Source organism: Triticum aestivum, chromosome 3D (assembly GCF_018294505.1).
Source record: "Triticum aestivum cultivar Chinese Spring chromosome 3D, IWGSC CS RefSeq v2.1, whole genome shotgun sequence".
NCBI lineage: Eukaryota > Viridiplantae > Streptophyta > Magnoliopsida > Poales > Poaceae > Triticum > Triticum aestivum.
The window spans coordinates 598999606-599025947 of NC_057802.1; the positions used below are offsets into that span (position 1 = coordinate 598999606).

General features: G+C 48.2%; 1 pseudogene; it reads right to left on the minus strand.

Annotated features, from left to right (window-relative positions):
* Positions 1–7539: 7539 nt before the first annotated feature.
* LOC123080827 (receptor-like protein kinase FERONIA) lies at positions 7540–11454 on the minus strand (annotated as a pseudogene).
* Between the last annotated feature and the right edge of the window lie 14888 nt (positions 11455–26342).

The following is a 26342-nucleotide window of genomic DNA, read 5'->3' on the forward strand; positions in this document are numbered from 1 at the left end:
AGATAGACAAATATAATGTCCCCACAAAACGAAAATCTTACATTAATTACTAATTGGAGTTTCCTTTCATGCTACTGTAATGGTCCACATCAAGTTAGTTGAACAACAGGATATTTATTTTGTGGCTAGAATTAAATGAGGGATTTTGTTGCTCGGAGTCCATGGAAAATATCAGGCCTGCCATGCATGAGGTTTATCTATCTCAAATCTCGATGAAGCCTGTGTTTAATTACAAGGATTGTTTACAACCAGTAAGAAAAGGGGTTGCTTTCAAAGTAAATAGCCCAAACAGGTCATGTCAGTAAGCATACGCACACTGTTCTTATCTAGCTCGATGGAGGTATGTCGATAAGAAGGCGTCCAACTACATCCATTTTTTTTAGCTGTCCAGCCAGATCCTTGTGGGGACTGGAGTTGGGAGAATGGTCTGAACTGATGAGCATTTCTTGGGAGATTTGCCTTACTGTGCAGGATGATTCCGTTGTTTGGTTACATAACTAAGCATACGTATGGCGTGCTTATGTAGCTTGATGGTGGTACGTAGACAAGAAGCGTCCAGCTACTCCCTTGGGTGATCTGGAGTTGTTAGGAGAATGGTCTGAACTGATGAACATTTTATAGGAGGTTTACCTTACTGAGCAGTGTTAGCTAATCTAGTCGTTGTGCTTAGGCTAGTTTTTTTTTATTTCCGTTGAAATAATCTGGCTGCATGAGACGCGGGGTGTGCGTGCCATGCAAGTAGCTTGCACGGGCCGGCTGGACGTGGTCACCACGATCAGCCCGGTAGTCTCGCAGGTGGCTTAGGAGGCACGATCAGCGCTCTTGTTAGGAATCTAGACTCTCACAACTCACGATCACAGAGGAGACGAAGGTTTTGCGTTGCGTGCAAACTTGCAACTTTTCCGATTTTTTTTCACTGCTATTTATTCGTTACAAGGAAGGGGAGGCAGGTAGCGATCCTAACTATGCGCCACGATCCGCCGTGCTCGCGCCATCCCACGAGCGCTCATCGTGCCTCCTAAGCCACCTGCGAGACTACCGGCCGATCGTGGTGACCACGTCCAGCTGGCCCGTCCAAGCTACTTGCATGGCACGCACACCCCGCGGCTCATGCAGCAAGATTATTTCAACGGAAATAAAAAAAAACTAGCCTAAGCACAACGACTAGATTAGCTAACAAATCATCCCCCTAATCTTGGCGTTGGCGTATTATTTCAACCATGCCGATCCTCCTTCTCAGCCTGAAAGGCGAGACGCCCGAGTGCTTTCGTCAGAGCGTCGGCTAGTTGCTCGCTGGTTCTGACGTAGTCGATGAAGACGCGTCCCTGCTCCACGCACTCGCGAATGAAATGGTACCTGATCTCAATGTGTTTGCTGTGATCGTGGAAGGCAGGGTTCTTCGCCAGGGAGATCGCCGACTTGTTGTCGACGAGGAGCTTCGGCTGCGCGGCTTCCTTGTTCAGCATCTCGCCAAGCAGTCGCGACAGCCAGATGCCCTGACAGGCAGCGGCAGTGGCGGCCATGTACTCGGCCTCGCACGAGGAGAGCGCCACCACCCTCTGTTTCTGGGACTGCCAGCTCACCGGGCTCTTACCGAGGAAAAAGATCACCCCCGTTGTGCTCTTCCTGTCGTCCGTGTCCCCGCCGTGATCTGAGTCGCTATAACCGGTCAGCTGCAGTCCTCCGTCGCCGCGCTCATATGCGCAGCCGTGATCCAGTGTCCCCGCCACGTAGCGCAGGAGATGTTTCACCGCAGCGTAGTGGTCGGAGGCAGGCTTCTCCATGAACCTGCTCAAGTACCCAACTGCGAAGGATATGTCAGGCCTTGTATGAACTAGATACCGCAGTCCTCCGATGATGCTGCGGTACATCGTCTTGTCCTCCGGGGTGGCGGTGCTTTCCTTGCTCAGTTTGAGCCGAGCCTCCATCGGCGTGTTGCTGGGGTTGCAATCCTCCATGCCCGTGCGCTCCAGTAGCCGCTTGGCATAGGCTGCCTGCCCAAGCCCGATCCGATCGCGCTTCTGGCTCACCTCAATCCCGAGGTAGTAGATGAGCTTGCCCAGATCGCTCATGCGAAACAGCTTGGTCATCTGCTGCTTGAAGGCGTTGATCTCTGTCGTGGCCGCCCCCGTGATGATGAGGTCGTCCACATAGACCCCAACGATCAGGAGAGAGCCGCCCGTGCCGTGTCGGTACACCGCGTGCTCCGATGGGCAGCGCTCGAATCCCAGCGCACAGAGGCTCTCGTCCAGCTTTGCGTTCCAGGCCCTCGGCGCCTGACGAAGCCCGTAGAGCGCCTTGTGGAGGCGCAAGACTTTGCCCTCCTCTCCGACCACAGCGTACCCCGGCGGCTGCTGCACGTAGACTTCCTCCTGCAGGTCGCCGTTCAAGAACGCGGACTTGACGTCCATGTGATGAACCTGCCAGCCGTGGTGCGCCGCGAGCGCGACGAGGACGCGCACCGAGTCCATGCGTGCGACCGGCGCGAACACCTCTTCAAAATCCACGCCGCGCTTCTGGACATAGCCCTTCATCACCAAGCGCGCCTTGTGCTTAACAACGGCACCCTGGGGATTCTTCTTGAGTTTGTAAACCCACTTCAGGCCGATCGGTTCCCATGTGCGGTTGGTGGTGATGCTGCTCATTTCTTCGTCCATTGCAGCACGCCAACCTTGCTCCGTTTCGGCCTCAGCAAAGGAGGCCGGCTCTTCTCCCACGAGCATGCACATCTCGCTGTCGCTGTAGATGGCCTCCACCTCTTCGGTCGTGTCCCACAGGTTTTCCAGCGTGCGGTACCGGCGCGGCGCCTCCGCGCCAGGTACTGCTTCTGAAGCGCCAGTTGGTGGCGACGCATGTTCAACACATGTGGGTGTCGAGATTGGCGTTCCGTACGCCGGGGAGGTAGGAGTGGGCGCGGTGAGCGCGCTCTGCGGCGTGGACGGCTCGGCGTCGGGCGCGGGCACCGTGTGGCGCCCGATTGGGGAAGACGCTGGCTCCACCCGCACGCTCGTCGTGGCCACGGGCTCCAGCTCGACTGTGAAGGACTCAAGCCCCTCATCACGAACAGGTGAAGTGGCGCCCCAATCCCACGACGTGTTTTCGTCGAACACGACGTCGCGGGAGACGTGGGCGCGGCCTGACGGCGGATGGAAGACGCGGTACGCAACCGATCCGGGCTCGTACCCAAGAAACACCATAGGCACGCTGCGATCGTCGAGCTTCTTCGTGTTCGGGCGCGTCACCTTCACGTGAGCCACACACCCGAAGGTGCGGAGGTGCTGCACGTTGGGCCGACGGCCGCACCAAGCCTCATACGGTGTCATGTCGGAGACACTCTTCGTTGTTGCGCGGTTCAGCAGGTATACTGCCGTGGTCACGGCCTCTCCCCAGAAGCGTGCTGGGACGCCCTTCGCCTTGAGCAGACACCGCGCCATGCCGACGATCGTCTGATTGCGCCGCTCCACCACCCTGTTTTGTTGTGGCGTGTAGGGGGCGGTGAGCTGCCGGTGCACGCCTAGCTCTGCGAAGAATTCGCCGAGGCTCGAGGAATTGAACTCACCCCCGCGATCAGTGCGCAGGGTCTTCAGGTGGCGACCGGACTCGCGTTCTGCCGCCGCCTGGAACTGCCGGAGCGCCGTCTCTGCCTCGTCCTTGGTCGTGAGCAGGCGCAGCCACATGAACCGGCTCTTGTCGTCGACGAGCAGGAGGAAGTAACGTTTCCCTCCCGGCGTGGCCGGCGTGATCGGCCCGCACAGATCCGTGTGCACGAGCCCGAGTACGTCCTCGGCGCAGTTCAGGGCCTGACGAGGGAAGGGGGCTCGCCGGTGCTTGCCGGCAAGACACGCCTTGCAGAGCCGATCCACCTGATCGACGAGCGGCAGGCCGTGAACCATGTCCTCACGCGCGAGCGACCGAAGGGCTTGGAAGCCGATGTGGCCGTAGCGCGCGTGCCAGAGCCACACATCCTCGCCTCCATGTGCAGCGAGGCAGACCGGACGAGCCACGCTGAGGCTCAGCACGTACAGGCGCCCGTGGTTGCGCTGCACGCGCGCGAGCAGACGCCCGCCCGGGTCTCGTAGCTGAAGGACGCCCTGGCTGATGTGCGTGTCGTAGGCGTTCTCGTCCAATTGGCCCAAGCTCACGATATTGCTGCACAGACGGGGAATATAGTACACTTCAGAGAGTACCAAGTGCTCACCATTCAGACACTGGAACATGATCGTTCCCCTCCCTTCGATCTGCACCGCGGACCCGTCGCCAAGCCTGACGGAGCCGCGCACGCCAGTGTCCAGCTTGGAGAAGATCTCCCGCCGCCCAGACATGTGGTTGCTGGCACCGGAGTCCAGGAACCAGGAGGGGTCGCAACCTCCATCATCCGAGGCGGAGCGCGCCTGCGAGCGCTCCTCGTTCAGCATCACGTGCTACACGGCCGCCTCCGTGGTCGCGGTGAGCGCGCTCAGACTCGCCAGGAGGAGCGTGGTCTCCTCGGTCCCGCCCTCGGCGAGATTGACCTGCTCCTTGCGCTCGCGCCAGGGCTCGGTGCAGTCCCGCGAAAAGTGCCCCGGCTTGTTGCAGTTGTAGCACTTGACTTTCGTCATGTCACGGCCGTCGCTGCGACCGCTGGACCCGCCAGAACCGCCAGCATTCTGAGGCGGACGCGTTCCTCCGTCCCTGATTCTTTCCGCGGCGGTTGTTCTGCCCGCCGCCGCTGCCGCCGCCGCCGCCGCCGGAGCCTTGGCCGCTCTCGCGCGCCTGCTTGCGCGCCTCCCACTGCTGCTCAGTGAGGTATAGCTGCCCACCGCCTTGGCTCAGCGCGGGCGCGGCGCAGCGCTCCTCGGCGGTCCTGAGCCGCCCGATCAGCTCCTCAACCGAGATCGTACTCAGGTCCAGGAGAGTTTCGATCGCGACAGTGATCAGCGAGTATCGGGGGGGGGGGGGGGACAACACGCAAGAACTTCTGTACGACGCGTACCTCCTCGACGTTGTCGCCGAGCGTGCGCAGCTGGTTGACGAGGCTGGTGATGCGCATGCCGAAGGCGTCGAGGGTCTCGCCGTCGTGGAAGGCGATCTGCTCGAATTCCGCGCGGAGTCGTTGCGCGGTGGCCTCACGCACACGGTGCACCCCCATCCTCATGACCTTAATCGTGTCCCAAGCCGCCTTGGCCGTCTCCTTGACGACGAGAACGCCGAGCATCTCCGGCGGAACGGCCCGGAGAAGGACGCCGAGCGCCGACTTGTCGTCGCGCACGTGTTGCGCGTTGCCTTCGATCGCATCCCAGAGCCCCCAGGACTCCAGGTGAACCTTCATCACCAGCGACCACTCGATGTAGTTAGTCGAGGTGAGGGTTGGGAACGTGGTGCCGGCGCCCGGCACGAACGGCGCGCGCTCCGTGGCCGCCGCCTGGTGGATCACCACCTGCCGTTCCCGCCTCACGCGGCTTCGCCCGCGGCTGCGCTCCCGTGGTGGAGTCGCCGAGCGCGCCAGACCGCCTCCGCCTGCGTTGAGGGCCGCGGCGGCCGCCGCCGCAGCCGCGTCCGGCTGTTCTCCGTGATCGGACATGATCGCCGGGATCGCTAAATGAGGCTCTGAATACCACTTGTTAGGAATCTAGACTCTCACAACTCACGATCACATAGGAGACGAAGGTTTTGCGTTGCGTGCAAACTTGCAACTTTTCCGGTTTTTTTTCACTGCTATTTATTCGTTACAAGGAAGGGGAGGCAGGTAGCGATCCTAACTATGCGCCACGATCCGCCGTGCTCGCGCCATCCCACGAGCGCTGATTGTGCCTCCTAAGCCACCTGCGAGACTACCGGGCCGATCGTGGTGACCACGTCCAGCCGGCCCGTGCAAGCTACTTGCATGGCACGCACACCCCGCGGCTCATGCAGCAAGATTATTTCAAAACTGAGCAGGATGATTCTGTCTGTTGTTTGGGAGTTCACTTATAACAAGGTGTACACGGCTAAATATTTGTATCATGCTTTGACTTGCAGGGGATGGAGCGGCTGATACTCGTCTGCAAATGCTTTGGGGGCTTGGGATTCCTCTCAAGAACAGAGTTGTTTGCCTGACAAGTGATTCAGAGCAGAGTTCCTACAGAGAACAACTTCAGAAAAGAAATGGCCCAGGGAATGGTCTTTTCCCTTGTTTTGACCTTAATGAGAGTGTTGATAACCTTTTCTTTTCCTGTCTTGTTGCATCTTCTGTTCGGTTTACTGTGAAGGGTGTTTCCAGTTAGGCACCTGCTGAATCTGCAGCCAGGGTAGTTCTAGATTTGGATCAGACAGTTGCCTTTCTTTACGGGCAATAGCAGGAGCTCTGCATTTTCATTATAGCAGGGGAGACGAAAACAAGTTATAGGTTTGGTTTGTATGTTCAGGTACAAGAGTACTGAACAGCCCAGAGAAGCAACTCAGAAAGAGAATCAGGATTAATCAGTGCAGCATTGTGAGTCGATAGGAGTGACATTGCCATGGTTTATCGCCTCGAAATATCCTCTGCAGGCCATCATTTTGACATGTGCCAGATGAATTTATAAATACAGAGTTACTCTGCAGATGCAAATTACTGAATATTGGGACCTGCTCTTCGTATGAAATGCTTATATCTAATGGTATGTACCAAGAATTCTTTTTGCTGATGCATTATCCCTCCGTTTATGCTTATTTCTAACAGATGTACATGCATGCTCTGTTCTTCAGGGGGGGGGGGGGGGGGGGGGAATGCACTTGAGGATCAAAAACTTAAGAGGATATCCTAGGTTCTCCACCTTCTGTCATTTGTTTCTTTAGGATGGTTCCCAACAGGCAAGAGTCTTCACCTCCGCTCAATATTTATTTATATCCAAACAGGGGGGGGGGGGGGGGGGGGGAATGCACTTGAGGATCAAAAACTTAAGAGGATATCCTAGGTTCTCCACCTTCTGTCATTTGTTTCTTTAGGATGGTTCCCAACAGGCAAGAGTCTTCACCTCCGCTCAATATTTATTTATATTCAACCATGGTTCAATCATGCGTTAGAGAATTTAACAACTTGCAGGCATTCTTCTCCCTGGGCAACAGAGCATGTAGTATGCACCTAATTGGACAATCGTTGACTCTTTAGTGGTAAGCACACGATATCTGATCTTGCCACCACCTCAAGCCTGAGTTGGGACTACAAATGACAATTGACATTCAGTTGTCGACCAGTACGTACGTGGATATGTACACATGGCAAGCACAGCAATGACATCTACATGTAGTTGACACTTGACCTGGGCTGAACTGACATGCACAAGTGTTGCACTGATAGCACACAGCAGCAAAAGTGGAGGAAAACAAGTGAGCTCAGGGATCGACCGGCAAACAAGGGCAGTCACATTCAAGTGCTGAGTAAAGGTACGCTCGTACTAATGCATAGTTACTAGCTAGGCTCCTAAGAGGATACCAGCATTCAATTTACTTTTGCTCTGCACTTGGATGTTCCAGGCAGCAAGATTGGGCCCTCATCATAGTACATAATGGTAGCACATGTATCAATTCAACAACTTATGGTATCATCAGTTCAGAAGATAATCAGAATGTACAATACCCAGACAGATTTATGACATCGTCCAACAACACACTTGCTATACATAAGGAGCAAAACCACCTGTAAATCTGAATCTACCAGCTTCACAAAATCAGCAGATGATAACTGAAAGTCCTGAACGTACATGCGTTTTGTCTTATCGGCCATCTGGATGCATGAGCTCTGAGAATACAGCTTTCACTCCTGAGAGGCTCATCACTGAACCTGAAGATGGTCGCACCCTGGGGGCCATGAGTGATGACATGTTCAACAATGGTGGCTCCTCAGAGATATTGCAGTCCTCCTGCAGCTGTAGTGCGATCTGGAGGCTCCACAGAACATGACCCATAGATGGCCTATCAATGCTACGTTCAGCAACACATTGCTCTGCAGTCTCTGCAAATTTTCTGAAGCACTGGGGGGTGATCTTGCCCATAAGATAGGGGTCGATGATCTCAGTGAGCACACCTTTTCTCTGGCAAGACAGCGCCCACTCACGCAAGCCCACTTGCTCCTCGGGAAGGTCAGGATCTATTACTGGACGTGCACACAGAACCTCAAACAAAACAACCCCAAAGGAGTACACATCTGATTTGTTGGTGAGTCTCTGCCGCCGGAAGTACTCAGGATCTAGATATCCGAAGGTGCCTTTCATAACCGTGCTCACATGGGTATTGTCCACGTCTGCACTAGCCTTAGACAACCCAAAGTCGGAAACCTTTGCCACCCACTTGTCATCCAACAGAATGTTAGTACTCTTCACATCACGGTGGATGATGGCCCTCTTTGCACCGGTGTGCAGGTAGTGCAGCTCCAATGCATATCACAAGACGGTGCTCCCATGGTAATGGTGGTTTGTTAGTGTTGTACAGGTGCTCCTGAAGTGTCCCATTGGCCATGTAATCATACAACAAGATCATCTCGGACTCCTCATCGCAGTAACCAATCAGTGACACAAGGTGGCGATGCCGGAGATTGGTCAACATTTCGATTTCATTCCGGAATTCCTGAATGCCCTGCTGGGACAGAGGGTTACCACGCTTGATTGCCACCTTCTTCATACCAGCTATCTGACCATGGTATACATTCCCAAACCCACCTTTGCCTAGGAGGAAGGCCTCATCGAAGTTATTGGTGGCTTCCTGGATTTGCTTGAACGAGAAGTTGTGGCAGAGCTTCAAATCCTTCGAGTGCGAGGTGGCCAATAGCAATTCTCCATCTCCGTTGGGAGGATTCCCATTGGTCTTGCCATGAGTGTAGTTAGTTTTCTTCCGCCTGTACATAACATAAATGCAGAAACTGGAAATGAACAAAGCCAAGACACCAGAAGCAGCTCCACCTCCAATGATCGCTGGGATTCTAGCATTTGTTTTATCTTGACCATGAGATTCTGACCCATCACGATTTTGCTTGGGCGTAGGGTTGACACCAGCAAGATTATTATTGCTGTTATCCTGTAGTTTGAAGACCTCCAGACCATTCAGAATTGCATCATAATATTCTGTACCGACACTGAGATCAGGGTGGAGTGCTACCCAGAGATCTGTCTGACCATGACCAACTGTGACAATGACGTAGTTGGTGTAAACTGGTATACCAATTCCTCCGCTCCAATCAATGACATCCATCTGCTCCACTGCTGTCTGGTTGTTGATGTATATGACGAATTGCCTCTGGCCTATCTTGGTCATTGGATACTGGATCTCACAGAAATGGAACCTCAAAAGGTAATAGAACCCTGCATCGACAGGCAAAATCCATGTAAGATTGTACCTCATGTTGTTACGTGCATTCCACCCCATAGATCTTTCTGTCTCATAGATATCGATTGGTGCTATGTAATCCGGCATGCTAAGCGGGTAACTGATTGTGATGTTGTTGTCTTTGAAAAAATTCATGCCATCAGATCCATAAATATAGAGGGAGTCCTCTTCCCATGAACGGTAAAAGCCCGAATCATGTTTCCCAGAGATAGTCACGCCCCCAACATTAAGACGGTACATTGTTTCAAGGCCTATGCTAGAGGAAATCGGGAATAGATCTGGGTTCCCACCATTCGCGAATCTTGGCACTGGTATCGTGAAAATGTCAGGAGTGTGCACAATTTCAATGCCATTCACAAACGCGTAAGACCCAGTGTGGCGTGGTGATGGGGAAAATGTGACACTAAGTTGAGATGAAGTAACATTCAAGGAGTATTCACGGATGAGGTAACTATGACCCATGGCCTGAGCAGTCTGGGAAGGATTGAAGTCATTTAGAAGGCTATAGGTCCCTGCAGTGACACTAAACAAGGCATCTACGGCAGAATGTTCGCCATAAGCAGTTGGATAGAAGTAGAGCCGAAGGAACATGCGGCCAGGGTCAACCCCAAGACTATATGTGGAATTTGAAGTGAAGATGCGTGCAGTCATGTAAGGTACTCGGGATGGAAGTGAGGGGTCTAGGTATGACGCCTTGGCTGAAAGACCAGGAAGTGCTAGCCCAAAGTTAGCATCCCCTTCCCATGTTCGACCATCGGAATCACTGGCACTGCTCGTGGCACCACATCTCATGAGGAACTGGTCAGAGCCTTCGGACAGCACGGGAAACAACAAGAGAGCTATCAGTGTGAAGCATAAGTGGGCAAATAGCTGAACCGGGTAAGCCATTGTAGATCAAATGTCTGAGAGTTTCTCTTCGTTGATATATTATTCCAAGAGCAATTGTATCAAGCGAGAATATTGGACTGAGGCATTGTTGCATTGATTTTTAGAATTAGCAAACAAAGTTGATCTGTGTATTATCCTTGCTTATTGGCGTGGCAGTTGCACAACAGGACCACACCTGAACTTGCAGAAAAGAAGGACAAAAAGAATTAGTTGCAAACTGTGTGAGGACACCCATATAGTAGTCAATAAAAAAGTATTCCATTATAGCGTTCGAAGGTACTAGGACAGTTAGGAAGAACATTATGTCTAGCCATCAACTACAAATTTACAAACCCTACAAGAGCTAGCAGTAGAAAGCTAATAATTTGAAAACGAATCAGGACTACATGCTGCTGGGACATGGGAGTAGCAGATCTTTTCCCAGCCAAAGCCATATTATGTACTCCTCCGTTCCATAATGTAGTGCATATAGTTTTTTTGAAAAGTCAAACTTTGATCCAATTTATAGATAAAACTATTTATATCTACAATACCAAATATATAAAATATGAAACTACATATTATGATAATGATATATACTTGACATTCCAGATGTAAATGTTTTCTCGACAAACTTGGTCAAAGTTTGTGAGGTTTGACTTTTCAAAAAAATCTATATGCACTACATTATGGAACAAAGGGAGTACTAAAACGGCATATTATGGTTGCCATAAATGTCAAGCTTCCATTTAAAATGGTTTCTACTTTGTGTCCTACTGTTATGTATGTGTTGTACATGGCTAGATAGATATCCCCAAAAATCAGGGATATATATTATTAGTTGGTAGCTTTAGGTATTAGCTTTACATAAGGAGGTCCTCTTGCACTCATTCCAACTAAGCATGGAATAAACTGATCTAATCCCTGCTGGATGCTGTAAAGAAAACTGATATAATCCCAGAAGCGTGTCTGACATGAAGGTGCCGTCATACCTCTTGCCGTTCAAGTTAGTTATCCTACCATGCTCCATAATACCTCCCCGTAATAGTGATGAAGTTTAGCAACCATTATTTAGCTAACAAATCTCAAGGAGTGCACAAAAAGAGAGAAGTAATCAAAAAAGGGATTGGAGAAACCATAAGGTTATGTTTACCTGATAAGATAGCTGAAGTTGCAAATTGCCGGTGAAAGCAAGGTCGAAAATCTACAGGACAGATGATACATATCTGGTAGCTATGCCCTTGGTTGGTGAAGTGACTCAGGGACCAGGTGATGATGTTTGGTGGGGAAAGGGAAGATATGGAGTGGAGTTTGACAGACAAGTACCTCACTTTCCCCAAAATTGGATAAATAACTAATTATTTTTCTTTACATGAATAATTTCTGTTTTAATCTTGCTGACACTCTGATTTCAGCACATCAATTTTATGTTCTCTGAAACATTATCTTGTTATACATCATGTTTATAAATTATGTTTGCTTTTTCTTACCTGAGAATTCACACCTTGACAGAAGTAACATGGCCTTCTAAAAAAAGGATGGCATGTCTACACCCGTTACAGTTTAGGTACTTCCACATTTTTAATATTCTGGTACTAGAACATGGTAAAATACGTGTGCCTGCAATTTTTTTGTACAAAATCATGTTCTATTTAATGTAGAAAGGAATAAAATGTTATAATTATATTATAATAGTAATATGATAGCAGTTTCTTTTACAAAAAGTAAGAAAGGCAACGTCCTTACATCTGAAATAAGGAGAAGAAAGTAAGGAAAGAGGGTGTAATCGATAAAATGGACAATATAAGAGGATTTCCAAGAAAGAAAACAATACGAAGACCCACACTCTGGTCAATGGGCATGCCAGAATTGACAAAACAATTCAGTAGCTTTCATGACTGATTTACGAATGACCTGAATGGTACCTCAGAATTGACAGCTCCATAGAAAGTGATTGTTTTTCTTCCATGTTTGGATTTATAAATTATAATAAAGAAACGAGAATGATGGATGATCAAGCTATATCGCTGCATACAATTATTATTCAGCTACATATTTATTACTTAGCTATTGAAATCAGAATCCAGATAGACAAATATGATGTCCGGGAAAACCCAAAACATCTTGTATATTTAATAATTGGAGGCTTCTTTCATGCTACTGTAATGGTCCACATCAAGTTATTTGAAAAATTGGATCCTTATTATGTGGCTAAAATTAAATGAGGGATATGGTGGTACAGAGTCCATACGAAATACTAGGCCTACCAGGCATGAGATTTATCTACCTCAGGTCTTGATGAAGCCTGTGTTTAATTACAAGGACTGTTTTCAACCATATAAAAAGAGGGTTGTTTCCACAGTAAATAGTCCAGACAGATTACATAATTAAGCATACGTATGGCGTGCTTATCTAATTTGATGGAGGTATGTAGACAAGGGGATCTGGAGTTAGGGAAATGGTCTGAACTGATGAGCATTTTATGGGAGATTTGCCTTACTAGGCAGGATGAATCTTTTGCCAGGGAGCTCGCTCTTATAACAAGATAAGATAAAATATACACGGCTAAGTATATGCTTCTAGCTTTGACTTTCAGGGGATTGAGTGGATGATACTCGTGTGCAAATGCTTTGGGGGTTTGGGATTCCTCTAATGAACAGACTTGTTCACCTGCAAGTGATTCAGGACAGAGTTCCTTGAGCCTAGAATTGCCCCAGGGAATTATATATCTTTGTCCTTTTTGTGGGCTTAATTGATGAGAGTGTTTCACCTTCCCTTTTCCTATCCTGTCGTGTCTTTTGCTTGGTCTACGTACTGTCAGGGACGCTTTCAGCTGGGAGAGGGCACCTGAATCAATCTTCTGTGATTGTTTGATTTTTTGAAGGCAAACTCTTGTGACAACCTGCTGATGGAGTTCACAAACTGACCATCTTCTTGGTGCAGCATTGCCTGGCTCTTTCAGGAAGATCCACGCTGGCGGATGCTGACTTGATCATCAACAGGCTTCATTCAGGCAACGGTCAGTTGATTTAGGCTCATGAGTTGGTCCTGGGTTGTGGGTGGGCTGATTGGCCTTTCTGGCTGCCATTTTGGTTCTGTTGCATGCTCTTTTTTGGACAAAGAGGTAGCACAAGTTACATCTGTGACATAGCGATGCTTGATTCTAAGACTGCCTCTGCTGCATGTTGTGGTGTTATGTTCTCTATCCCTGAACCTGCTGGGTCGGGTCTGTATGAAAGCTTGGCATGCATTCGTACGTACGCCTGGTCTCTGTAGGAAGCGTTCAACTACGTACGTTGGTGTACCATGCATGAGATTTAATTAAAGTTTGTGCTTAGTTGCAAAGATTGTTTTCAATCAAGTAAAAAGAGAGGGTTGTTTTCAACCAATAAAGAGACGTTGTTTTGAAAGTAAATAGTCTGAACATGTTAGATAATTAAGCACACGCATAGCATGCTTATCTAGCATGATGGAGGTATATTTGTAGACAATAAGTGTCCAGCTACAAGGGAGTCAATTGCAAGAAACCACCACATTTGTGGCTAGGTTTGCAGGAAACTACCAAGTCGTTAATCTGTTGCAAAAAACACCGTAAAATCTCTTAACCCGTTGCAAAAAGCACTGAACAGCCGTTTAGCCTCGTTTGATCTCTTTTCCGACAGGTGGGCCGCGAAAACGCTGACGTGGCATGCGGACAGGAAAACGGCGCCGTTAGGAAGAAAACGGTCAAGACGCCGCGCCGGTCGGTCCGGTTCAGACAGTCCCCCCCCCCCCCCGCCCCTGTCCTGTCTCTCGCCCCGCTCCCCTCTCCTCTCTCGCCCCTGCTTGCCGCCGGTGATGGCCACCTGGCGTGGCAGTGATGATGGCGGTGGCGGTGGTGCTGGCGATGCATCTGGTGGCAGTGGTGCTCCTGCAGATCCAACAGAGGTTTGTGGCAGTTCAAACCCATCTCAGGCTCCGCCTCTTCCACAGCCGCCGTCGCCGTCTTACTGTGTTGAGTACGCGGCGGCGAGGGCATTCGCCAAGGCCGTGAAGGAAGATCCAGAGGGGAGCCATCACTACGCATCCTCCTTCGGCGGTGTCTCGTAAGTTTTCTCTTTCCATACCCCGATTTGGTTTCTAGGGTTCTAAGTGTATGTAGTAGGCACCGTCGCCATTATTGTTGTTGTAGGTTGTTTATGTGGTCAGACATGTAAGTGAAGTGTTTATGTAGTTCTAGGGTTCTAAGTGTATGTAGTAGGCACCTAAACATTAACTGAATTTTTAACTGAACTTTTAACTGAATTTTTAACTGAAACTGTATTTTTAACTGAACTTACTTTAACTGAATTTACTTGAACTGAATTGCTTTACTTGAACTGTAGATTGAATGATGAAGTGTGGGAAGTCAGATTCCATTTCCATGACAGAGATAATCTTGAAAGAAGCCTAAATGTGGATGATATCACATTTTACAATCTGATTGCACTAATAGAGCTTGAAGGATATGGGATGACAGACTTTATGTATTATGTCAGAGATCCAGGTGTTGGGGTTTCAGGTATGGAAGAACTGACAGATGATGATAAGGTGGAGGAAATGTTGGATGACCTAGTTATCAAAGGTCAGAAGGTGGTGAACATAACAGTCATCAGAAGTGATGCTCCAAGACCTAGTGATTTGAACATTGGACCAGTTTGTGAGGAGCAGGTTCCATTATCTGAAATAGGTGTGCCAGTGGTGTATGAGATAGATACAGCAGGAGTACTGTTTCCTAGCCCAACAAAGCCACAACAAGTGCCAGTGCAGGTCATTAACACACAGGAGAGTTCATTTTTGAAGCAGAAGTGTGCACCAGTAGCAGAATTTGCAATGGAGCAAGACCAAGATCAAGAGCAAATTGAGCAACTGATGGAGCAGAAGAGGAATGAAGAGATTGAGAAGTTCAGGAAAAAGGGGAAAGAAAAAGAGAAATACAAGGCAGCTAAAAGAAAACTTCCAGAGCTAATGGCTGAAGATTTCACTGATAGTGACAGTGACACAGATTTACTAGCAGATGAGGATATAATTGCTAGGCTTGAGGCAATGAAGAAGCATAGAGATGATCCACTTCATCATATTGAAGGGGACACTGATGTGGATGAGCCATATGAAGCAGATGACGAGGAGGAGGAGAAGGCACCAGAGGAGGAGGAGGAGGAGAAGGCACGAGAGGAGGAGGAGGAGGAGGAAGGGAGCAGCATAGGAGGAAGTAAAAGAAAGGGGCCAACTACAAGATCTCATTCTAGTTTGGATGAGATTATTGAGGAAGATTGGTTTCCTTCATCTGATGAGGAGAGCAACCCTGGTGACCTAAGTCAGGAGGACAATGATGGGGCTCAAATACCATGTGTGAAGCTTCCAGCTGATAGGAAGAGCAGGGCTAAAAAGAGGAAGCCTAGAGTTTGGTATGATGAGCAAAGGGAGAACCCAGAAGAGCAATTTATGAAGAAGCTTTGTTTCCTAGATGTGACCCAGTTCAGGAGGGCACTTCTTAATTTTCACATCTCACAAAATAGGAACCATGCCTTCCACAGGAACTGTCCAGACAGGATTATAGCTGTCTGCAAATTTGAGAATTGTCCATTTTTCATTGCAGCTTCTCAGATAGCACATGAGAAGACATTCTGTATAAAGAAACTGAACTTGCACCACAGCTGCCCAGTAGTAGGAGAGAGCACAAAAGTTACTGCTAAGTGGTTGGCACATGAATGTGAGCAACAGTTGAGGACAGACCCCAACACACCTGTCCAGACTATAATTTCAAACTTGAAGCAAAAGCATGGAATAGAGGTATCTATACATATGGCCTATAGGGCAAGAAAGCTAGCTAAAAATGTAGTCCTAGGAGATCAGAAGGCACAATATCATAGGATAAGGGATTACCTAGAAGCTGTGCTAGAAACCAATCCAGGAAGTAGATGCATTGTCACAACAAAGCATCTGAAACTACATCCAAGCAAAAACCCAAGATTCCATGGCTTGTTCATCTGCCTCAATGCTTGCAAAGAGGGTTTCCTTAATGGTTGCAGACCATTCATAGGTATGTGCACACCTACTAATTAACTAGTGACTCTACATTTATATGTGCACACCCACTAATTTGTTGGTAATCTACTTGTGATCTTGTATGATAGGTGTTGATGGTTGCTTCATAAAGTTGACAACAGGGCAGCAAATCTTGGCTGCCACTGGAAGAGATGGAAACAATAACATATTTCCCATTGCTTTTGCAATAGTGGACAAGGAAAACACAGCAAGCTGGTCTTGGTTTCTTACTCAATTAAAATATGCCATTGGTGGTGAGTCAGGCAAGTTTGGCTACTACACTATTATATCTGACAGGCAAAAGGTACTACTATCTCTACTCTAATCATTGCTTGCATTGCTTATTAATTGTCTTTGTTTATTAATTTCATACATGGCATTGTTGTAGTATTCTCAAACTGTAGTTCATTCAAACAGGGCCTTCTTACAGCCATAAACAATGTATTCCCCAATTGCAAACAAAGATTCTGCCTTAGACATATTTATCAGAACTTTCAAACTGCTGGTTTTAGAGGGGAAGAGTTGAAGAAATACATGTATCAGGCAAGTTATTCCTATACTGAGCATGGTTATGTAACTGCAATGGAAGGCATGAAAAAGGAGTGTGAGCCAGCTTGGAAATGGCTATCTAGGATACCAAAACATACATGGGCTAGGCATGCCATGGACAACAATTGCAAAACTGACTTGGTAGTGAACAATATAAGTGAAGTTTTTAACAAGATGATACTTGATGTCAGAGCCAAACCCATTAGAACTATGGTAGATGGGATCAGGACAAAGCTGTTAGTGAAGTTCAATGCAAATAGGACAAAGACTGAGACTGCTAAGTGGCAGATATGCCCAACATATGCTGAGAAGCTAGAGGAAGCAAAACATCATTCTAGGTTTTGTCAGTCTATCAAAGCTGGACCTGATCTCTTCCAGGTGACAAGTGGAGAAAGCACATATGCAGTTAACTTGTTGCTACATACATGTGGTTGTAGGAAGTGGGACATGTGTGGAGTACCTTGCAATCATGGTGTTTCTGCAATCAACAAGGCAAAACTACAGCCAGAAGATTTTGTTCATGATTTCTTCAAGAAACCAATGTATAAGGCAGCTTATAGTCCAATAGTTTTCCCTGTGCCTGGGCCTGATTTGTGGCCAAAGACTAGAACCCCTGACATTGAACCACCAGTGTTCAAAGAAAAGCCAGGAAACAAAGAGACAAAGAGGAGAAAGAGCAAGTTTGAAAAGCCAGCTCCAAAGGATACATCTAGGATGGGAACTATCACTTGTAGCAATTGCAATAGGACTGGGCATAGATACACTAGTTGCAAGCAGGCTCTTAAACCATCCCTAGCTATGAGAATGAACCAGCACCAGGTAACTATTGTTGTAGGTTTTTGTACAATTTCACATACTAGTTTCTAACATTTGTATGCTATAATTTCAGGAAAACAGGAGAGATGATACACCCAGAACTGTATCTGCTCCTGCTCCCATGCCACCAAGGAGAAGTGCTCCTTCTGCTCCTGCTGCTGCTCAAACTGCAGCTCCAGCTCCACCAGCTCCAAGGGCTCCAAGGGTATCAAGGAGAGCTCCTTCTGCTCCTGCTTCAGCTCCCAGTGCACCAAGGAGAGCTCCTTCTGCTCCTGCTTCAGCTCCCAGTGCACCAAGGAGAGCTCCTTCTGCTCTTGCTGCAGCAGCTGCTCCTCCTGCTACAAGGGCAACAAAGAAAGCTCAAACTACAAGGACTGCAACTTCTACTGCTGGTGCTGGTCCAAGTTCTACTGCTGGTGCTGGTCCAAGTTCCTCTACTGCTGCTGGGCCAAGAGGAAGAAACAAGTTCATCCCCCCAAGAGTTGCAGGTAGTGGAAGAGTGAGGAAGCCATCCTTTAAGATGTCTGAGTGGTCAACTGTTCTCAAGGGAGCAGGTGAAGTTGTGTTAATTTGTGGTGAAAACTTGTGTTGCTTCTGGTTGTCATGAGTACTTTCATGTTCTAAACATGTTCTAAACATCTTTATTCTGGTTGTCATGAGTACTTTCATGTAAGGTACCTAGTGGACTTGTTGGTCTGTGGTGAGCTGATAATGTTCAAAACATCTTTATTTTGGTTGAGTACTTTCTGGTTAGTTGTGGCTCCTAATTTTCTTATTGTTTGCTAATAAGTGTAATGACCTAATTTGATCATCTAGGGTGCCTCGGCGTCGACGGCATCCAAGATAACCTAATATGGTCATCTAGGGTGCCTCGGCGTCGACGGCATCCACGATAACCTAATTTGATCATCTAGGGTGCCTCGGCGTCGACGGCATCCACGATAACCTAATATGATCATCTAGGGTGCCTCGGCGTCGACGGCATCCACGATAACCTAATTTGATCATCTAGGGTGCCTCGGCGTCGACGGCATCCACGATAACCTAATTTGATCATCTAGGGTGCCTCGGCGTCGACGGCATCCACGATAACCTAATATGATCATCTAGGGTGCCTCGGCGTCGACGGCATCCAAGATAACCTAATTTGATCATCTAGGGTGCCTCGGCGTCGACGGCATCCAAGATAACCTAATATGATCATCTAGGGTGCCTCGGCGTCGACGGCATCCAAGATAACCTAATATGATCATCTAGGGTGCCTCGGCGTCGACGGCATCCACGATAACCCAATTTGATCATCTAGGGTGCCTCGGCGTCGACGGCATCCACGATAACCTAATATGATCATCTAGGGTGCCTCGGCGTCGACGGAATCCACGATAACCTAATTTGATCATCTAGGGTGCCTCGGCGTCGACGGCATCCAAGATAACCTAATTTGATCATCTAGGGTGCCTCGCCGTCGACAGTATCCAACATATCATCATTCCATCATTTACTGGTGCCATAGTTAACATCAATGACATAGTTAACATCATACTTAACAACTCTAGTCACTAACATAGTTAACATCATACTTAACAACTCTAGTCACTAACATAGTTAACATCATGACACCATAGTTAACATCATACTTAACAACTCTAGTTAACAACATAGTTAACATCATGACACCATAGTTCAAAGCTTACAAGACATAGTTCAAGGCTACACCCTACTTCAAATACTGCAAATTGCCACTAGTTCACACATTACAAGCCATAGTTCAATGCTTGAAACTTAAGATAATGACCCACATGGTCAGATTACAAATCACTCTTCATCGCAAATATCCTTGATGTCCTTCAGCTTTCTCTTGTTCTTGTCACTAGCTTTGACAAGATCAGCAATGTGAAACTCCAAATTCCTCCTCTCAGTGCTCAACTTTTCCTTCTCCTTCAAATGAGCAAACTTCAGATTCCTAATCACATTACCTTGGGCAACCTGAATGCTCTTCAACTGGTCAACCTTTTGCTTCAGTTCTTTGTTATCAGCATCCATTGCACCCAGCTGTTCCTTCAAAGCTGAAATATTGTTGACCAAAGGAGGAGTGATCTCCTCATGTTCACCTTGTTGGACTTCATTTTCCTTGGGAATATTGTCCTGGGTATCAAGTAGGTTGTTCACATCCTCAACAAGCTTCTCATAAGTCTCCTGTAGCTTGTTCTTCTGTGATATGAGATTGTGGACAAGTGATGAATGTTCCAGACATGCCATCCTATTAGCACGCTGGCAATCCTCATACAAAAGCCATAGTTTGTGAAGAGCATTCTGCAGATGCTCTGGCCACTCCTCATCTACCCAATGAACAACACCACAACTGCTTGCTTCCTGCAAAACAACAAGTACAAATGCATTTACTTCCTTTTTCACTTCACTTCTATTCAGTCCAATTCAAAACAACTATAGTATACTGCACATGCACATTCAGCTCAATTTTGAATTTATATCTGAATTTTTAACAGCATACTACACTGAATTTACTTCATTTATACCTTAATTTTTAACAGCACAATACAATTCAGTTCAATTCATTTACTTCATTTATATCTATGAACAATGCACTATCATACTTTTTAACAGCACAATATACCTCACTCAGTCACTATGGATACCTTAATTTTATATCTTTGTACTTAATTTTTAATAGCACAATTTAATTCATTTACTTCATTTATATCACTGTGGTGTTGTTCATTTATATGTATGAACAATTCATTTACTTCACTCAGTCACTATGGTATGGTACATGACAGTACCTTTAACTAAACTACTAGGTGAACAGTGAACATGAACAATGAACAGTGAACATGAACAATGAACAGTGCATATGAACAATTTATAGTTTCTTCACAAAATGAGCAAACTACAGATTTTTGCTAGCACTCACATCAAGTCCACAGGCAATGAACCTCCTCCCAGTGCTAATCCCTTCGAAGCAAACATGCCTCTTCGCCAGCTGGCCATGCTCACACATCACCATCACCTCATCATCAACACCAGAGTAGTTCGGGTCCTCGATTGTAGCCGGGATCTACATCAACAAAAGAAACGCACAAAATCCATCTCACGGGTTCAAATCGAGCAGGAAAAACAAAATCCCCAAACCGAAACCCTTGCTCAAAGAACCCTAGCTACGAGTACAAATCACTGACCTTGATAGGGGAGCCGCCTGAAGAGTACTCGTAGCCCGATTCCTCGCTGTCGTCGCTCCACGAAACCATGGCGGACGGCGGCCAGCTGGCTTCTCACCGACGGCGACCAGAGCCAGAGAGAGGAGGCAGAGGAGAGGGGCGAGAGAGAGAGAGAGAGAGAGAGGGCGCGGGGCATCTGTCTGGCGAGCACCGACAGGATCGACCGGCGCGGCGTCTTGACCGTTTTCTTCCTAACGGCGCCGTTTGCCTGTCCGCACGCCACGTCAGCGTTTTTGCGGCCCACCTATCGGAAAAGAGATCAAACGAGGCTAAACGGCTGTTCAGTGCTTTTTGCAACGGGTTAAGAGATTTTACGGTGTTTTTTGCAACAGATTAACGACTTGGTAGTTTCCTGCAAACCTAGCCACAAATGTGGTGGTTTCTTGCAATTGACTCGCTACAAGGTGGTGCACGTGAGGGATTATAAAGCCTTTCAGCTAAGCACAGTCCCAACCCCCGCGTCGCTCTCCCAGGAGCGGCTCGGGCGGATCTCACACGCCGCCGCGGCCGGCTCGCTCCTGCCTCCTCCCTCACCTCGCCGTCGCCACAGGGCGCCGCCGGGCAAAGCCCGCACAGCGTCGGCGGCGGCGGGGCTGTCTTCTCTCGCGCGAATCTCGGCAGATCTTGAGCGGCGGCGGCTGATGCGTTTACGCCGACGGTGCGTGGCTAGGAGTGGGGTGGTCCTGGTGCCTTGCCTCGCGTGCCGGGGTGGCCGTCATCGCCGCTGGAGGCTAGCAGCTGCGGTTGGGGGCGACTGCCAGTGCTCACGGTGACCGGATGCCGGGGCGGCGGCCCCGGAACTTGGGCGGTGCTCCTGTGCGTAGCGAAGGTGCTAGCTGCGGACCAGAGCGCGGCAGATCGAGGGATCTGGCGCCCTGATCTGGAGTCAGATCGGCGACGCGTGGAGGGACTGGTGAGGAGATGACGGATCTCCGCCGGATTACCGACGACAGCATACGTCTTCATGGCGAGGCTCCGCTCGGTTCCAGCTAGCCGCGAGATCGGGACGGCCTGGCTTCCGGTGAAAATCGCGCCTGACTGTGGTCATGGTGGGCGATGGCGGCGTCTCGGACGTCGTTCCCTTCTCGAGGCATCGTCGTTGCAGGTCACGTCAACCTGATCGGGAGGTTCCGGGGGATACCCTAGATCTGGGTCTACCGGATCGGACGATGACGGCATTTTGATGTCGTTCTCCCTCCTGGGGGCATCGTTTTGGAGCAAGTGCTGGATGGAGGGGACAAGAGGAGCAGCGGCGTGGCATCTGGCACGTCGACAACGGCGAGCTCAGCGGCATGGAGCAGCAGGGTCTCGCTGGTGGACGTGTGATGATGGACGAGGGCAGGATGGTGGCGTTGTTTGACGTGGTGGTGGCGTCGACGGCAGCTAGACCGGGCAAGGTAGATCCAGCAGTACAGCACTGAAGATGGATTGGTGGCAGGTGGCTACGGCGGCCTCATACCCGGCAGGCGTCCTGGTTGAGGAATGCGCCGGACTGGTGGGTGCCCCATACCCGGCAGGCGTCCTGGTTGGGACCTCAGGTCTTAGATGTTAAGTTTGGGTGCGAGGTCTGTTTGGTATTAGGCCCAGACTATCAGCATCCTTTCATCAACTGAATAGGAGTAGCGATAGATGTTGCCTAAACGGTGGCTTTAGTCTTACTGTTGTATGACCTTGAAAGGTCTTATGAGAATAATTAATAAAGTGTCGGGGGTCCACCTCCTTTTCTAAAAAAAGTGTCCAGCTACATCCTTGGGGGGTCTGGAGTTGGGAGAGTGGTCTGAACCAAGGACCTTAGTGCCTTACTGAGCAGGATGATTATATCTGCTGTTTGCTACATCACCCCTATACACGGCTAAGATATTTATCGAGCTTTAACCTTGATGGGAGTGTTATACACGGCTAAGATACTCCTGTGAAAATGCTTTGAGGGCTTCGGTTTCGTCTGCAGAACAGAATTGTTCTCCTGGCAAGTTATTGGGACAGAGTTCCTATGAGGGGAACAGCTTCAGAAAAGATAAACGAAATTGCGCAGGGAACAGCCATTTCCCTTTTTGTGAGCTTAAGGAGATTTGCGCCTCAGCGCGCTTTATCCGTGCGAAGATATGTGGCGCACTATTGCTTGTTTGAGTTTTAGAAGTCAAGCTTCTCTGACAGCCTCCTGATGTAACTCGCAGGTCGACCGTCTTCTTGCAGAGACCACCAGTTGGTTTCGTCTCGAGTGCTACATTCGGCTGTCGGTCGGGCGTAGCTTCTGGGTGGGCTGATCCGCCAGGACCTAGCCGCCATTTTGGTTCTGCTGCATGCATGCGCTGGTGTTCTGTTTAGTCTTGATTCTTGAGTCAGGTTTCCCTTCCCCTGGGCTGTTTGTGTCCCTGAACCTGCTGGGTCTGTATGGGAGCTGGTCCCTGGTCCCTAAACGGAGCGTCCAGGTCACTACCTTGGTATACCGTATCATTGTTCATTGCTAGTCACGATGGAGTTGCTTTGTGAATTGTTGATGTTTAACAGTCAGATTGAATGTGGTACTGTCTCGGCAAATCGTACGTGATGGGGGGCATTCAATCAACCTGCCCTGGGCGTGGTCACCGCGGTGCAATATGCATTCAGTCACTGAGGTAATATTTATTGATGGCGGATATGCTGTTTTGGCGATGAACTGCAGGGCGAGGAGATGGCGGTCATCGGGGACTCCGGTAATCGTTTGGCTTGTCTGATGGCGTCCTAGACCTGGTTTAACAAGGCATGCTGCCATGTGTGTGTGTGTGGTCAATGCTCTGCTTTCCCCCAGACTAACTGGTCGATGTACGTTTTCTCCTCTTCTTAATGCAAAGATGGGAGCTCCTAGCCCTCTGATAAGGTTTTGCCAAAAAAAATGTTACAAGAATTATTGAAAAGACTTGGGTTCCACCTCTGATTTTCAAACTCAATTCTGACTTGGCTGTGATGCATCACCTTGATATGGTACAAAAGATGCAATAACAATCTTCTACCTAAAGAACTTGCAATCACGTCAGAGTGTTCGGCTTTTGCCTGACTGCAGTATGTGGGAAGGAAAGAAACGAGTCCATTGCTGCTGCAGACTGTATTTCTTAATCAAGTGATGTCCATACCGATGCACTCTTAAACCATTTTTTTTGTCTATTGATAGGTAAAAAGAACTACTCAACACATTAACCTACTACTAAATGATATACATACCTTTTTACTGATAAGTGATAACACACCACTGCTGGAAGGGAACAAGAATGGAGCGATACTGGTACAAGAATGATAGGTTAACTGGTAGCACACCATTACTGGAACTTAAGAGTGCAGCCAAGTAAAAACTGGTTGCTCAATAGCAGGCCATGTACGTATCTCAGCAACCGCAAAGGCAGGGCACCAAATAAAGTTTTTTTTTCACTATGAATGTTGTAGTCTGCCAGGGTTTGCCACATCTCCAGCAGCTTCCCTACAAAGATGAGGCGCTGCTGTCTCGGGTAAGGGGCAAAGTTCATCTCGTATAGCTTCACCATGACACTCTCGACGGTATCCGAGCTCCCAACCTCGAGAGAGATGGTTTTTCCTTTTAGGTTCTCCGCATGGATCTGCATTATGTCTCCTTTCGGAATGCATGGGAGGATTCATGCTGGATATGTTGTAATCAGCGAGCGTACGGTTGTTGTCTAGCTTCACCCCGTTGGAGACGAGGAAGTGGCGTTCCTGGATCATTGCCTTGATAGATCCCAAGGTATTTAATAGGTTGACCCTGAGACGGATCGTGGTACGGGCGGGGTTCTTGACGAAAATGTACATTGTTCTAAAATTGGGCAAAAAAAACAAACACATCACTAGTTGTTAGAACTATGCACAGAAACGTTCAGCAAATCCAACAGGCGGCAGTGGCACCAAGAGAAACCTAGCTAGCCGGAAAGGTGGACAAATACACAGAAATATAGCAAATACTAGTTTCTTCCGCAAGAAAAAAGAAGAACAATTTGTAGCATTGCGAAGACCAAACCGAGATGAGCAACGAATTCTATCAGGCAACCATCCAATGTAATCCTACCTTGACACACTTGACAGTACGCTCTAGCTAGCTATAGTCTAGAGATTATACACACATCGTATAGTATACATAAGCAAAACACTGCGGATCGACGTTGATCGATGCTTGTTGCTTCCACCGGAGAGGAGAACCATGCGGGAGATGGATCGGAGGTACCTAGTAGCAGAGTTAGGGTTTGGGGATCGAATATATAGATAGCGTTGTTTTTATAGGGTCCAGTCCAATCGGTTCCGTTTTACAGTACAATACAGCCGATTAAATCAGGTAGAGTTCATCTTTATTTGCCTACATCACTACATATATGCCATAATTAATTTTCAGCCACAAAATTCATAAATACTATTATTCTTATAGATGTACAGTACCACATGTTTCTATGGAAAATATAACATTGCAGAGTTTCTGTGCCATACGGGCTAGACGTGTTTGAATGATTAATCATTGCCATCTCTCTTCAAACTAAACTAACGCACCCTTGTAAGGTCCTACGAATATAGAAAAAAGCACATTTTATTTAACAAAAAATGTTCCTATGATTCATGAGAATTACTGAAACATAGTCTGGTGCATCCCGGTGTAGCACTCCTGCGGCCTTGGACGGTTTCGGGAAGAGAAGCCGCCAGAACATGCAACCCCCCCCCCCCCCCCCCCCCCCCCACCCAAATAGCGAATTGACGAGATTGCACATTTCTACAAGTTAGCCATTAGTCCAGTAGCATCACCAAACAGCGCCAGAAGCTCTTTCATAGACAGCAATTCGCTCTCTTTTGGTTTGAGGAAAGGCACTGCATCATCTGCTTATAGAGACAGGCGATGACGCACACCCCATCTATCCAGGGGTCTGAACACACCAACAGCCTCTGCCTTGTCCACCATCGTAAGAACATCCATGATCCGAAGGAACAAGAGGGCAAGAGGGGATCTCCCTACCTCAACCTGTGCGCGTGCCAAATACGATGCCCCGGTTTACCATTCATCAACATCTTCGAACTTGCTGTGGTAAGAAGCAAAGAAACCCAAGAACACCATCTTGGCCCAAAACACCTTTTCTTTAAGACTTACATCAATAGAGGCCACAAGATGGAATAAAAATCTCGCACGATATCCAATTTAAGGAATATGGGAGGGACCTTGCGACAATGAAAGGTTTTCACCTATTGATAGATCAGTAGGAAATTATCTGGATTGATTGTCCAGGGATGAATGCGCTTCGAGTCACCATAATGAGCATATTCAACATAGAACTCACCTGCAACACAAGTGCCTTGGCGTAAATCTTAGCTAAAACATGAATCAGACTAATGGGTCGCATGACTCGCGCTGTCTCTGGTCATAGATGGCTGAGTTTTGACGCGGATCTTCATACAACTCCACATATCCTCTACACTGTGCGTCAGAGTTTTGGTTTTCGGCTTCTGTTTTTTTTCCTGCCCAGGCCAAGA